The sequence below is a fragment of the Chinchilla lanigera genome, unplaced genomic scaffold, assembly GCF_000276665.1.
Source record: "Chinchilla lanigera isolate Chin_1 unplaced genomic scaffold, ChiLan1.0 scaffold00054, whole genome shotgun sequence".
Lineage (NCBI taxonomy): Eukaryota > Metazoa > Chordata > Mammalia > Rodentia > Chinchillidae > Chinchilla > Chinchilla lanigera.
In genome coordinates, this window is record NW_004955455.1 from 1,200,271 (window position 1) to 1,215,090 (window position 14,820).

General features: G+C 54.5%; 1 long non-coding RNA gene across 1 annotated transcript; it reads left to right on the forward strand.

Moving 5' to 3' along the window:
* The first annotated feature begins 1,760 nt into the window (after positions 1–1,760).
* Positions 1,761–14,607, forward strand: LOC102018365. The gene is made up of 5 exons (XR_262808.2): positions 1,761–2,169; positions 7,009–7,195; positions 8,579–9,465; positions 9,735–9,828; positions 10,206–14,607. It is a non-coding gene; the product is annotated as an uncharacterized LOC102018365 (long non-coding RNA).
* Positions 14,608–14,820: the final 213 nt, after the last annotated feature.

A 14,820-nucleotide genomic window follows, 5' to 3' on the forward strand; every position in this document is an offset into this window, starting at 1 on the left:
GGTTTTGACCCTGCCCCAAGCACAGAGGCAGTAAATCTTCCTGAGTGGATGGAGAATATAGGGAAGGTTTTGCTCATGTTGAAAATCCTCAAGAGATGGACAAAGGGAGATCAACTCACCTCTCACCCCAGGAGGAATATTTTGATCTGCCCCATGATGAAAAAATGTCCCAGAGAATTGGGGGCAGAGGTCACCCAGGCCAGCCCCAGCTGGATCTGGGGGTCTTTTGGACATGGATAGGTCTGTATCCTCCTTACCTCGCTCAGTTTATGGCTCATTCTAAGTCCCTCTGAGTTAGACGTGGTCTGATCACAGGGGGTGCCCAGTCATCCCTCCCCGTTGGCCACCTCTGCCTGCCTTGCAAAGGTAGCTCTGGAACCACAGATGCTTGGAAATGAGATCATGGACTCCTTATTGCTTGTGTTCAAGAAGCCCCAGAGAATAGGGGAAGTGTTGTAAATCTGGCGGCAGATAAGTGGTTTGATTTTTTTTTTTTTCCAAATGGATATTGGAAATGATGGACTGCTACACAAGAGGATTGGGCAGATTATGAAGTAGGTGGCTTGGGACTACTTAGAAGAGAAAGTAGTGATTCCTCCACATCCTCCGGGTTCCCTAAGGATGTGTCATGCACATGTCACCTGGGCAGATGTGACTGGTGGGGAGGGAAGCTACACACCTGGGGAAGAGCACCACTAGGCTGTGTACTCTGGGTGATCTGTGACCACACGCTGCTCTGCTTCTGCTCTAGCTGTTCCACATAGGTTCTTCCTTTCCTGGCAGGACTGTTTGCTATGCCAGAGAGGTGGTAGTCCCTGGGACCCTCGGGCCTCCTGCACTGGTCTTGGACTGGACACATTAGAAATGTGCTGTAGATATGTGGAACTGTGTTTGGGTGTTCAGACTGGGGGTGGGACATAGTATAGACCAGTGATGGCAAACCTTTTAGAGCTTTCAGTGATAACAAACAGCTGGCTGCAGCACGTGTGCCATAGGTGTGCCACCACTGGGATAGACCATGGCTAGTAAAGTTGGAACCTGCAGGGAAGGGTTCATATCCTACCTGGTCCCTGATAGTGAGCGTGAACAACTGCCATCACTTTTGTCATCTCTTTATCTGATCAATAAAGATGACAAAAGCAGACACAAAAGTATGAAAATGAAAGGTGACCCATCTGTTAATAAAAATATGTGCCGAGCCTTTACTAAGTGCTGGGTTCTGTGCAAAGTACTCTCCCTCATTGAACCCACACAAGCCTGTGATGTGGATTCCATTATCATCTACTCAGTGGGACAGAAAACAGTCTCAGGAAGGGTGGGTAGGCCGCCTAATGCCACATCTGGTCACCAGCATGGTCAGAGCTAAACTTGAACCCAGGGCAGTCAGGTTCTAGAGGCCAATGGCATGTTCTAGCACAGTGAAATGCAGGTAATAAGGAGAGGGCTGCTAAAATAAATGACCAAACATGTTCTTAGGACTAGTGGTGTGTGTAGAGGCAAGTACATCAGAGATCTGGGTTAGAATCTTGACTCCACCTACCTATGTGAGCATCTGGCAGGGTTCCTTGACCAGCTAGCTACATCCGAAGCCTTGTGGGTTAAGAACCTGGTATTCCAGGACGAGTCTGTTCTCCTACGCTGAGGTTCAGGCTTCCGCCCAGAGGTCCATCCCACCTGCACACGCCTCTCCAGCCCGAGCTCTTCGCGGCCAGTCCGGTCTGCAAGCGTTGCCATGGCAGCGCCGCGGGCGGGGATGCTGGAGGCTGAGCGCACAGCCCAGCTCTCCCCTTTGTGCCTTGGAGGCGCCGGTGCGCTCCCCCCATTCCCGCCTTCGCCTCGCCTCGCGGGTCCTGACCCTGGGGCGGGTGTAAGGGAGTACAGTGTGGGGTTGCAGGGGTTCAGGGAGGCGGAAGGAGGGCAGAGGCGAGGGCCGGGGGTGGGGTGCCTCCGCCCGCCTGCCAGCCGCTCCCGCATTAAAATTTCATGGGCGCTGCAGCAGCTACAAAGACGACGCCGGCTGCACTCCGGGGACCAGAGGGAGGGAGGCTGCGGACGAGTGCGGGGAGGAGTTTGCGAGGGGAGGCGCTTGCAGGGGCTCCCCCAGTTCTGCGCTGTGAGCCGGGGCACAAAGAGCCCTCTGCACTTCAGCCGCTGGGCCGTGGACCCGAGGTAAGCCACGACCCGTCCTAGCAGCCCTGATCTCCAAGCATCCTTGTCCCCGCGCGGGAGCAGCCTATTTCTCGGAGGCTGGCGACGACGGAAGGTCCCAGTGTCCCAGGGCAGGGCTCCGGGAAGGCGAACGCTGCCTGAACCGCCCCGCAGTGCCCAGCCCGCAATTGTCAAAAGCTGCAAAATGCCCGGGCCCGGGTTGGGAATGTGGGTGGGGAAGAGCCAGGGCCGGGTGGCTGGGAGTCCAGGGCGGGTGGAGGTCTTGCAGTCCTGACCTGAGGGGGAACAAAGGCCCGTCCCCCTTCCCCGACTACCAGATAGACATGGGGGTGGGGAGCCCCACACCTTTCTCGGCCCACCAGGTTAGCAGCTACCTGGCCAAGGCAAGGACCGATCTCACATGGACCTGGAACTGGAGGGTAGGGCGGGGTCCTGGTGCTCCTCTACCCCCTACGCAGACCCCCGCCCCGCAGTCGGTCCTTCACTTCTGGGACTCGAACCCCAGATGTTCCGCGCCCAGCGTGGTTCCCAAAGGACCGCGGGAGTCCGGAGACCGTCCCTAGTGAGAACACTGTTTACGCTGAAGGTGGTTTATCTGTCCAGGGAGCGGTTTCTCTAGGCCAGAGACCGGCTCAGTGCTCTGCGCGCTTTTACCCGCACAGTCCCGCGAGGTGGTAAAAGCCCCGTTTTAACGATGAGGAACGGAGATCCGAGAGGATTAGCGACCCAGCCAAGGTCACACAGCTGGTGATTTTGAGTCCAGAAGTGACCGACACTGAAGCTCGAGTTGCAAATCCAAAAGATCCTGGAAAGACCCCAGGGCCCACCAGCTTGCATGCCCCACCCCCGCCTCTCCCCAGCTCTAGTACACTCGCTGGAGAGGTTGGGGATTTGAGAGGGAAAGCACCACACCTCGACTCTCCTTCTGAGGAGGGCCCTACGCTGGAACGTGCAGGTGACGCCCAGGGTCCCTGGCCCCCACCCCCACCCGGTCCCAGGCTGCAGACCGGAGGCTGCGAGGTGCCCGGGGCTGCTGGCGCTCACACCCCAGTGCGGGGCGGCGGCGCGGAGGACGCCCCCACCTGCTGCGGGGAGGGAGGGGCCGCGCGGGCCGCGGCTTTGTTTTTCTCCGTGCCAGCATCCGTCCGGAGCGCAGCCCGGGGCTGAGGTAGACCGGCTCTGGGCGCCGCGCCTGGCGTTCCAAAGCGCATTCTGGTTTGGGAGCGCCTGGGCGCGTCGCGGTCGCCTGGGGAGCGGGGAGACGCAGGGTAGGGATGAGTAATTCCACTTGACAGACAGGGAAACCGGAGCGCCGCTGTTCGCAGACTCGGGGCGGGGCTTCCGTACGCAGATGTCTGGGCCACGTGGCCGCGCGGATGCGTCAGCAGATTTGGGGTGGGGCCGGGCTCAGGAGGGTTACTCCTCTCCCCAACCCCCCTCGGGCAGGTGGTCAGACTCCGCTGAGGCCACAGCCCTCCCCCCTCGCCCCGCCCCGCCCCAGCTCAGGGCAGAGCGGCAGGCGGGGCAGACCCTTTCCTTGGAGCTCTTTGCTAACCCCTAGTTCTGGGTGACATTGAACTCATTCCATTCCGAATGCGGTTAATTTCTTGTGGAAACGTTTTGTGCCCCCCAGGCCTGCCTCTTTCATCAATTCATGACTTTTGCCATGAGACCGACTCTTGAGTTTTACCCTCCATCTTTCCTCTTGTAACATTAGACCCTCTCTCCTCCCCTTGGCAGAAGGCAGCTGAAGTCCTCAGAGTCCTAAAGAGGAGCCAGAAGACTTTCCCACCAGCTTCAGGAGAGTCACTCTTTATACCCGCGTTAGAAAATGAGAGTTATATAATTTTTGGTGATTTTTTTTAAAAACACTTTTAGTACAAAGCATGATAATTGTAGAAGATTGGGGAAAGCCTAAAATAATGTGTTTTATGTGTTTCCTCTGATATATTTTTATTACTGAAAATGATAATTGAAGTTATACTATGTATAGCCTGCTTTAAAAAGTTACGTCAGGAGTTGGGCATGGGTGGATGTCTGTAATCCCATCACTCTGGGAGGCTGAGGCAGGAGGATCACAAGTTTGAGTCCAGTCTGGGCAACTACGTGATGTAGTTCAATGCCAAAACCCTAAGTTCAATCTGCAGTACCGGGGTGGGGTGGGGAGGAAAAGAGTTTTATAATTTTTTGGTGAGTTTTTTTCTACACAGTTAATAGATGCATTAAAATGCATTATAACTGTGGAAGATTTGGAAAAGGCAAAAATAAGAGATGAAAACTGCACTTCTGTGTGCCCCCCTCTGGTACATCTTCATGAGTGAAGTGATCATTGAAATTATTCTGTAGGTGTCCTGTTTTAAAAAATTGTGTCAGATGTATCTCTGTGTTGTTCTGACCTTTGCAGAAACCCCTGTAGGAGATCTTTGTGCTTCGTGGAGGAGATGAACATGGTGGCGTAGTCAGTTTCTTGTGGCTGCATCTGCCAGATGCTTCCTTTTTTCTCCTACATTTTCATTTCAAGTTCCTTTTTTCTGACTTGAGCCACACTCCCTCCTGGGAAAGGAATGTATTCATCAGGGGCCGAAGCTTGGTGAAGGGAGAAGGGAGTAAGGATCACAGGGCTGTGTGTGAGCCCTTCTCCCTGCTTGTGCCAGTTTCAGAAAGACACTTCCGTTCCCCGAGCCTCAGTCTCCCCACCTGCTCCATGGGAATCGCAACCCCAGTTAACGGGGCTGGCTGAGGCCGAGCACCAGTGTGTGTAAGTTACCTGACCCCCGTGGATGCTGAGAGAGACAGTTGTTGCCCTGTGCACCTGCTGTGTGCCAGCCAGGTTCCCTTCCAGGCACCTGAGTCTTGCTGCCCTGCTAGCTGCTGTTTCCCTCTGCTGTGGGCGCAGCCTCTGGTGATCCTGGAGTGTTTGCGCAGTGTGTTTCTGGGGCATTGGGCCCATTGTGCAGGCTCAATGGGCTGGTGAATAACTTAGAGGCTCTGGCTTTGTCCTGGGGACCCCTCCCCTGTCTCTGAGGCCCAGTTCATCTGTCACTGGCGCTCTGCAGAACAATAGCTAAGGATTCCCAGAGGCAGAGACGCAGCCCGGGCGAGGGTGACATCTGTCTCTCCATCCCTGTCCGTGCTGATGGGATGGGAGGAGGCAGGTGTCCCCTGTCCCTCACGGTGCCAGGTGGGCCCCTGTGGAAGGCAGACTGGAAGTGTCTGGGAAGGGAGGGAGGGCTGGGCTGTTGTGATCCAGGGTGTGGAGTAGGCGGTGAGTGGGAACCACCCCAGCCACTGCCGAGTCCCTGTCTACCAAGGCTATTGCTGGGTGCTACCTCATGGACACCCCAGGGTAAGGCTGGCAGGTGGGCACCACCGATGAGCAGCTGAGGCTCAGAGGGGTGAAGTGACAGGCTCAGGGTCACACAGCAATTAGCCGTAGAGTCAGGATTTGAACCTGGATCTAGTCTGACTCTAACACATGTTTGTATCTCCTAGTTTGTATTACCTCTTTCTTACAAGGAAGCTTAATCAATTGCCTCAAGACCATGAAAACAACCAGAATAAACTGACAAGGGCTGGCTTAGCAGTCTGGGGCCAGTTCCCTCCTAGTTTGCGAGGTGTATATACCTTCTTCAAGTCTTTTCTCATTTAATGCCCACTCCCATATTTGAACTAAGTCTTCATGCCCTTTGGGGTTGGACAGGACTATTAATCTTTTGTTTGTTTGCTTTTTCTCCGGTACCGGGAACCGAACTCACAACCTTGCGCTTGCCAGGCAGGCGCTTTTGCCACTGAGCTAAATCCCCAGCCCAGGACTATTAATCTTGATTGCACTGTTTTCTAGCTAGGTGGCTCTAGAGCAAGGCACTTTTCTCTGAGCCTCAGTTTCTTCCTCTGTAAAATGGGTCCAATAAAATTGAAGTCATTGATGTCACGTTGGTAAAAGTGTCCCCAGTTAGTGTCTTTTCTCAGTAAATGTTAGCTCAGCTTCAGCTTCATCCTTTTGCTCTTCTTTCCTCTCTTCAGGGGCTCTCTTACTTGGAGGAGAATTGAATTTCAAACTTCCTCTTTTGGAAATGCAGCGTTTGAATTTGTAAAGAAGTAGCACTTTACCTTCCTCTGTAGAAGCCTCCCTGGTTTCTCAGCAGGTTTCCTGTGAAGCTCACTGCTCCCCTGAGCTCCCCAGATCTGTGAGCCCCAAAGCATCTGATGCTATGTAGGCCAATGGCTCCTGTGTGGCTCAGATAGCTGAGCAGTCCTTGTGTCCCAGAGTCAGGGAAAGAGACATCAACCTAGCGTGATCCTAAAAGGCAGCCTCTGAATGCTTTTCTGGTTGCTGTTCTTGCTACCAGGAGTACTGTGCGCTGTTTAAGGGAAAGGACAATACTGCATCCCACGTACAGTGTTAATGGGCAGTGTGGACAGTCGCAGAAACAGCAATAACAGGAATAGAATTCAAGCCAGTAGGTTATACTTAGCATCTTATTTAATCTACATAGTCACCATGTGAGGTGTGTGCTGTCATTATCCCCATCTTGTGAATAAGAAGACTGAAGCTCAGAGTGGCAGTGGATCTTTCTCAAGATCCTCATCTGGTCATACAGATGTCTGGTGGAATCCATGCCATAAAGCTCAGGTTCTTTCCCATTCATCAGGATGTCTGGGTTTGACACTGGACTGACCAGAATCCCTCTCACTTCCTGTTTTGCTTGTGACCTGCATCCGAGGAGGTCAGCTTTGGCAGGTGCTGTGATTTGAGACAAGCTCCTGCTGTCATTCTCCAGCCTGCCCATTGTTATGTATTTATTCCCTCTCTCCTGTGTCTGTCTCTCTCCATGACAGCTGGAGCGAGGTCCCTGCTTAGCCGTGTGTTTCCAGACAAGTTTATTTGGCTGAAGTGGCACCTGAGCGGGACACAAGGTGTTGCTCCATCTCTTCTGTGTATGCCGGGGGTACCGAGACCAGCTTCATGCTATGCGACCAGGTCCACTGCGAAGTCCAACACTCTGAACCCTCCTGGATGTCAGAGGTAGGAGAGATCCTCGGGGACCCTGTGGTTCCAGTCCCTCAAGCACATCTTCCCTGACCTTGGCTGGAAGTGGCGGGGGATCTGTGTGGCCTAGTGAGAGCTGAGATGTGGGCCTAGTGAGAGCTGACTGCTGGGACCATGGCAGTCCCTTTGATCTGGCACTTCTCAGTTCTGGTCCATTTTATCATGTATAAACAGGCTGTGAATAAAAAACCTCATGGAGGTATCGTTTCCATACAAGAATATGCACCTGTTTGGAGTATACATTCCAGTGCTTTTTGATGAACCTATATACCTGTGTGGCCATCTTCACAAGCAAGATGGAGACTGCTTCTGTCACACTAAAGTGTTTCCTTGTCACTCCACGGCCAGGGCCAGCTTCAAGAAACCACGCATCTGCTTTTTGTGACTATGGATAGTTTTATTCTTCTAAAGTTCCATATGTAGAATCTCCTGTGTGTGACCTCTTATGCACACCATAATGCTTTTGAGGTTCATCCTTGTGTGTGTGCACCAGTCATTCAATCTTTTTTTGGGGGAAGTGGTTTCAGCTGCATTAGGATAGTTTATACACCCATTTCAAGGGTACAGTTAAGTGGTTTTGGGTAAGTTTACCAGGTAGTGCAACCATCGGCATAAACCATCTGCAGAAACCATCTGCAGAATATTTGGGTGCCCCGGTCAGATCCCTCTTACCACTAACTGCTAATCTCCCTTCCACCCTAGCCCCAGGCTACCACCCGTCTTCTTCCCACCTCTGTAGATTTTTTCATCTGTGGGCATTTTGTATAAATGCAGTCACACCAATGAGTTCTTTTGTACCTATCTTCTTTTACTTATCATGTTTTAGAGGTTTGTCCATGTCATAGTATGTATAATAATTTGCTTCTTGTTATTGTTGAGTAGATTTCATGGCATGGATATGGCACATTTTGCTGATCCCAAGGGGGATTTTAGTTGGCTCTGTGCTTCCTAGCTGGGGTATGTATACTAAAGGAGAGGATGCCCCAGGATAAATATTTTCCATATTTCGGGACCATAGATATGACAAAAAGATGTACTCACGGTTTAAATCATTGGTGAAAAAGAAAAAAGGAAAGAGAGAGAGAGAAACCTACTATGTGCTGGATACTGGCTAAGCTTTCCGAATAAGCTTTGAGCCACACATTCAATATGTGGGACTGGGGAGCCATAGTCCTAACAGGATTTGGCTGACTCTTAAGTCCATATCTTAGTTTCCACTCTTTAAATAGCATTAACTTAACCCAGAAGCTAAAGTTTTTTAACACTGCATTGCCTTAACAATACCTAGGATCTGGCCACATCAGCCTAGGGGAAGTGATCAAAAAATTCCCTCCTGAGCAGCCTAGGGTCTGTTTGCAGAGTCACACCAAGCTCCTGGGACAGAGAAGAGAGGAGGAAATTTCCGGGTTCTTCAAGGCAGTCTTGGCCATGCAGGAAAGAAAGCAGCCTTGCAGATAAGTATTCAAATTTACCCGCCTGTGGCCCATCCGTCTGCCCTTGGCCAGGGCTCTTTGCCCTTGCAGTCAAGTGGGGACCTCAGCACTGTTGCCTGTGAGACACATTCCTCTCAAGTAGAGGCTCCAAGTGTGTCTGTCTCTAGCTTTGGCCAGGTGCTGACAGCAAGCCCTGACGGTATGTTCAGAGGGTCCCTAACTGCCTGGCTTCCGTCTGCAGGCTGATGAAGATAGCACAGCTGACCCAAAGCAAACCTGGGTTAGGATCCATAGGCAGCCTCTGGCCTTCTCCAGACTGGTGTGTGGGCTGGTCTCCAAAGACCCCTAACCCACCCTCCTTTGGAGTCCCCCAGTCTCCTCGAGTGCATGGGGTGCCAGGAGAGGGGTGGGGAGGGTAAGGCGGGGCACAAAGTTCCCTCCTGTCTTCCACCTAGTGCCTCAGTCAAGTGACAGTCACTATTGTGCACTGCAAGGGTCCCAGGGCCCAGAGACAGGCACAGACACAGGCTTCCTAGGGCCGCAGCACGGCAAATGCAGAGCTGGGACAGAACTGCACATTCCTGCCTCTCTGCCCAGTGCTCTCACTGGGCAGTTCCCAAGCTGCCTAGCTTGGCCTGCTTCTTCTGGGCTCACAGTCTGCTGCTGGGGAACAGGGAGGTTGCTGGGGCAGGGGTGGGTGTGGTTCTCTCCTGCGGCCTGGGTGGCTCTTCTGTCTTCCAGGATGGCCCTGTGTGGGGTCTCTGCACAGAAGGAACCAGGCCTGGGTATCACCATGTTGGCTGGATGCTGCGGGTAAGCTTGGGCTGGCCGAGGAGTGGGGGACGTGTGCTGAGCCTCCCTTCAGGGAGGAGGTTGTCTTTTCCTCCTGTGCCCTCCCCTGGCCTGGGCCTGGCCAGATCCTTCTGCTCACAAGAAGGTCCAGGACCCAAGTGGCCAGAAGGCTGCTCTGTGTGGTCATGGTGTGGATGGGAATGAACCCAGACCACAGGTGGTGGGCTTTCGGCCAGGGTTTTAGCAGGGTCCTCCACCCCATAGACACAGACCAGGCATCTTCCTTACAGCGGACACTGGGATCCAGCGCTGAACACCAGACATGCGGTCCCCTTCTCTTGCATCTTCATGTAGGAGCACACTTCCTCACAGCTGGGCGAGGAGGTGAGCTCTCCGTCGTGGGAAGTGTGTGCACGTTGGGGATGTGTGTCTAGATTCAGTGAGTGTTGGAAAGAGAAATCAGGTCACCTTGAAACCCTTGCCCTGTCTCCATCCTTGACCCTGGTGCTCATTTTGGGTGCCCTGAGCTACCCCTGCCTGGTGGGACATTCACAGCTTTCATCACATCCTCCTTATTCCTAAGTTTCTTCTAAAATATCTTACTGTCCAAAGCCCTGGCTTCTGCTCCATTGGGGTGCTGGAGCACAAGAGACACGCTGGGGGTCTCTGCTGCATGTGCACCCCAGACAGGGCCTGGATAGGGGATGTGGGGAGCTGGGACAGAGATCTTGGCCTCACCATCCCGTGCTGTGCCTCCCCAGGCCACGTTGCCCCCGCACATCCCCAGGACTCTGGCTTGCTCCGCTCTGGGGCACTGGGTGAATGGACTTTGGCTGCAGGAACCCGGGAGCAGCCCTCGGTGGTCCCATCTCTGAAGACCTCGCCCTTCCAGTGCCCGTGGGAAGTCTTCTGAGAAGAGCCGCTCTTGGCAGACGGTCAGCCAAGGACCGGATCCTGGGCTGGCGCATGCTCCGGGCGTGTGGAGGGGCCACAGCTCTCCACGCGGCTCTCCCTGCTGAGCCCTGAGACCCCATGCAGATTGGATTCCTCCTCTGGTTACAGCTCTGCCCGGGCAGGCACTTTCCTGGGCACACCGTCCCCAGGGCCCGATCTCAACAAAGACAAAGTTGGGGAGGTGCTGCCGGTGGGGGGTAGGCTCGGCTTCTGGGGGAAGCCCATCGGAGCCTTCTATCTTTTATCATTTTGGTGGGGGCTTCCTGGGTGAGGCTTTTCCATGTCTCTCTCCCTGATGGCTCCAGAGGGAGGCGGTCAGGACCTGGGGGGAGCTAGGGCCTTCCCCCGGTGGTGTCCAGACATGGGAGGCGACTGGAGGGGCAGGGGATGCTGTCTTGAAAAGCAAAGGTGTAGAGATGAGGATGCCGGGGTTGGGGGGGCTCACCAGAAACAGACCGACAGCCCTGGTCTCACTCCTGCCACCCACAGAGAATCCCCTTGCCCAAAGACTGGATGGGCCACTTGAGCACAAGCTCGGGACAGGTGCCTAGCAGTCAGCCCCCTGGTCCTGGTGTGTGGTCCTGGATTCTGCCTTTGGGAGTGGAGGCCTGCAAGACAGGCCCCACACACATCCTTCCCATATGCAGTTTCCCCACACACCCACTGTCCCACGTCCCCCCGATGACAGTCCCTGCAGAGCAGACAGTCTCACTGCTTACAAAAGATTAGCTTGTGGCTTTCCTCAGACCATCTTCAAAGCTGGGAGTCCTTTTCCTGGGGAGGGGGTGGTGGTGGGTATTCATCAGCTCAGGCTGCTGTAACAAAATACTGAAGACAGACTACAGGGCCTCAGAGCCCAAGGTCCATTTCTCATGGTTCTGGAGAACAGACAGTCCAAGACCCAGGTGCCAGGCTTGGCTTTTGGCGAAGCCCCCCGCCAATGGCACCTTCCACTGTGTCCTCACGTGGCCTTCTCTTAGTGGTGCTTTGGTGTCTCTCTTTGCAAAGACACCAGTCCTAGGGTAGCAAGGACCCACACTCATGACCTCATTTAAATTTAGTCACTGGAAGGTCCTGTGCACCTTCCAGAGATCTGGCTAGAGATCCAGCCTGTGCATTCTGGGGGAATGCCGTTCGGTCGGTGACAGGGCAGTCACCGCAAACATGGGAAGCTAGCTCCATGTCTCCCCAGAATCCCCACCTATAGAGAAAGGAGTGAGTGAATGGAAAGCAGAGCAGGGAGTGGCAGGTGTGGGGCCAGGGTGGGTCGAGGTGCCCCTGGGGCATGCAGAACCGGCTTCACCCGGTGCGAGAGCCGGGTCTGAAAGAACCTGCACTTTGCAGCCAGATAGGTCTCTGGTGCGCCCTCTGCTGTACAACTGTGGGCAACTCCTCTCACCACCCTGAGCCTGGACTCCCGCTAAAAGGGAGGCTGGCTGCAGTCCTGCTGAGCAGGTGCGGGGAGCATCTACAGAGATAATGTGCCCAGCACAGTCCTGGGTGCTTAGTAGGTGCTCAGTAATCACTCCCACCCATCTGGGAGTTTAGATTTGGGGCTGGTCTTTTTGGAACTTCTGAGCCAGAGGTGTTTCCAACTGACTAGCTAGGCCTTCCCCGCCTGTTGTCCTAACAGCCCTTTCTAATGAGCTCGGGGAAGAGGTCGGGTCTCTGCGCCAGAATCAAGCACTGTGGGCTCACTCAGGTGCCGCCACTTGGGGGAAGTAGGTGGGAGAGGCTTTCTAGCAAGGTTGGACCAACAAGGGCCTTGGAGGGCGAGAAAGACATGGCAGAGCCCAGAGCTTCCAGGGAGAAATTAGAGCAAGATTCCTGAAGTAAGAGCAGGCCGCACAAGACTTATCAGAGCCTTTGAAATGCTCATGTGGCTTTCGAATACTCAGGGTGGGAAGAGAGGGTGATGTATTTCTTGACTTCTTTTTTTCTTCACAGAATCTCTTTCTCACAGAGCACCATTTAGAACTGTGGGAGAGGCAAGGCCGGGTTTCATGCAGGGAACGTGCACTGGGGATAGGAGATGGTGTAACTGGGGTGCACCCAGGTGCTGTGTGACGTTGGCTGGAAAGGAAACAGACCAGGAGAGGGTGGGGCGTCTGAACCTGGTCCCCAGGCCAGGCCAGCTCAATGCAGTTTTGTGGGAAGGAGGGGAGGGCAGGTTAGTTGTGATGGGCGTCATGCCTGCCGGGCATGGAGGGGCTCTGGGATCACGTCTTTGTGTGTGTGTGTGTGTGTGTGTGTGTGTGTGTGTGTGTCTGCGTCTGCCTGAGTGAAAGGACCTAGCCCTCTGGGATGGGCCTGACCAGAAGCAGGCAGGGGGTTTCTGCCCAGGACAAGCAGCATCCCTTTCCAGGGTAACAGAAGCGTTTGTGGGGGTGGGGAGCTCTGAGACCCATGGCCAAGAAACAGCTGTAACATGCAGGGTCCACGTGGCCGGGTTCAATTCTGGTGGGACTGAGGGCCGCAGAGGTGGACCCCCCTGCCCTGGTCAGGCCCCACACTTGGGGTGGGTGGACAGGAGGTCTTTGGAGCCACAGCTGGAGGGGCCGGGCCGTGTTGCATGGTGTGATTAACCTACTAACCCAGGGCTCGGCCAGGACGCTGTGGCGTGTGACGAGGTGCCTGGCCTTCTGCCAACCAACTAACCCACTAACCAGGCCCGAGCATGCCCTACTAACCCCCCTGCAGCGAGACCCTACTAACTGCAGCTCTTCGGCCTTTGACGGGGCTGGGCCGTGGGGGCAGACGAGGCTCCGGAGGGCCCGGCCTGGGCCGGGGTCTATGTGCAGATGCTCAGTGCAGATGGGGCGTGTGCATTACTTAGCAACTCTGCCACTAGCAGTGGGGTGGGTGGAGTCTGAGCAAGTCACTTCTCCGTGCCCCAGTTTCCTAGGTAAGGACGGGGAGTACCGATTCTTACCTCACTGGCTGCAGTGAGAATTCTCATCCTTGTGAAGGTCTTGGCAGACACTTAAAATAAGAGAAGGGGTCGGGGTGGGGTTAGGAGGCCCAGAAACCCAGTCGGCAACAGCCGCTCCCCTGCCTGGTCTCCCTGGGTACTCTGCACACAGACCCTTCTCCCTGGAGCCAGACCCTTGCTTTGAACCTCTAACCGTCTGTCCCTCACATTCTCCTCATCAGCTTTCTTTCCCGTAGGCAGCTCTCTTGTCCGATTACTAACTTGTCTAACCTGGGGGCGCCTCACCTGCCCCCCACCACCCCTTAACAAACTAATGGACCTGCGTGCGTTCTTCTCTCCTAGCGACTCCCGTGTGTGTCTGCCGAGGCGCCCCCGTCGCTGGTGCTGTGCTGACTTACTAACCCAGCCCTACTAACCCTGTTTTCTCTTCTTACTAACCCCAGCCCTGCCGAGCTCTGGGTCCCCCCTGGGGGCTGGTCCCTCTCCTTTTGGCAAGCAGATGTCCCCGGGCTGGTCCTGCAGGCCCATGTCCTAGATTGACTGCTTGTGAGATCAGAGACCATTGGGCCAGGTCTAAGGCAGGGGACGGCCTTATGCACAGCACCCAGAGGAGGCGGAGGTCGCCCTGCGGATGCGGGAGGCTGGACTCTGAGCATGACCTCTCTCCTCTGTGCACAAGGCTGGTTGCCACTGGGAGTGGGCAGGGCCAGGGCATCCTCTGGGGTGTAAGTGTGGAGGCCTGTGGGTCTATAGTGTGAAGTTCTGGGCTTTCCCCAGCCAGAGAAATGGAGAAAAGGGGCCTGTGCTTCCTTCCCTGGTAGGAGGTGAGGTTATTGTTCTTAATATTGGAAAGGCGTAGACACAGTAGCCATCCTGGAAAGGAAGTCAAAGAAGGCATGTTCCCAAAAGGGAACTTGGTGGGAGGACCCTGCCCGACACCGGAAGTCAGTCAGGAGACTTTCCCAGTGGGAAGTTAATAAAGGAGTCTTCCCTAATGAAAAATCACTGAGGGGAGATTTTAATACACAGGAAGTCAGCTACAGAGGCATTCTCTATACTTGAAACTGAGAAAAGGGGTGGGTGGACAGGAGGCCTTTTGACTCTGGAAATCAGTGACAGGGGCTTTTCCTTATCACTAGGCACAGGGAAGGGACGCCCAGTCATCAGTGAGAGGGCCCTTTCCCGTGTAGGAAGCTGGCTAAAAGGGCCTTTCTGTGTCAAAAGGTGGGAGAAGCCAGACACTCACACCGGAAGTATGTAGATGTGGGACCACTTACCTTTTTTTTTTTTTTTTTTTAACCAAAATCCTTTAGAAAGAACTTCTCACACCCAGAAGCTAGGGGGCGTCTGTAGCTGTGTTGCAAAGGCAGCGAGGAAAGCATCTGTAAGAGAGCTGGGGAGCTGGCAGGGGGAGGAAGTGGGGAGCAGGATATGAATCCCAGGGGCCCACAGGCTGGCCAGGAAGTCACCCCTCACTCTCTATCCCGTCC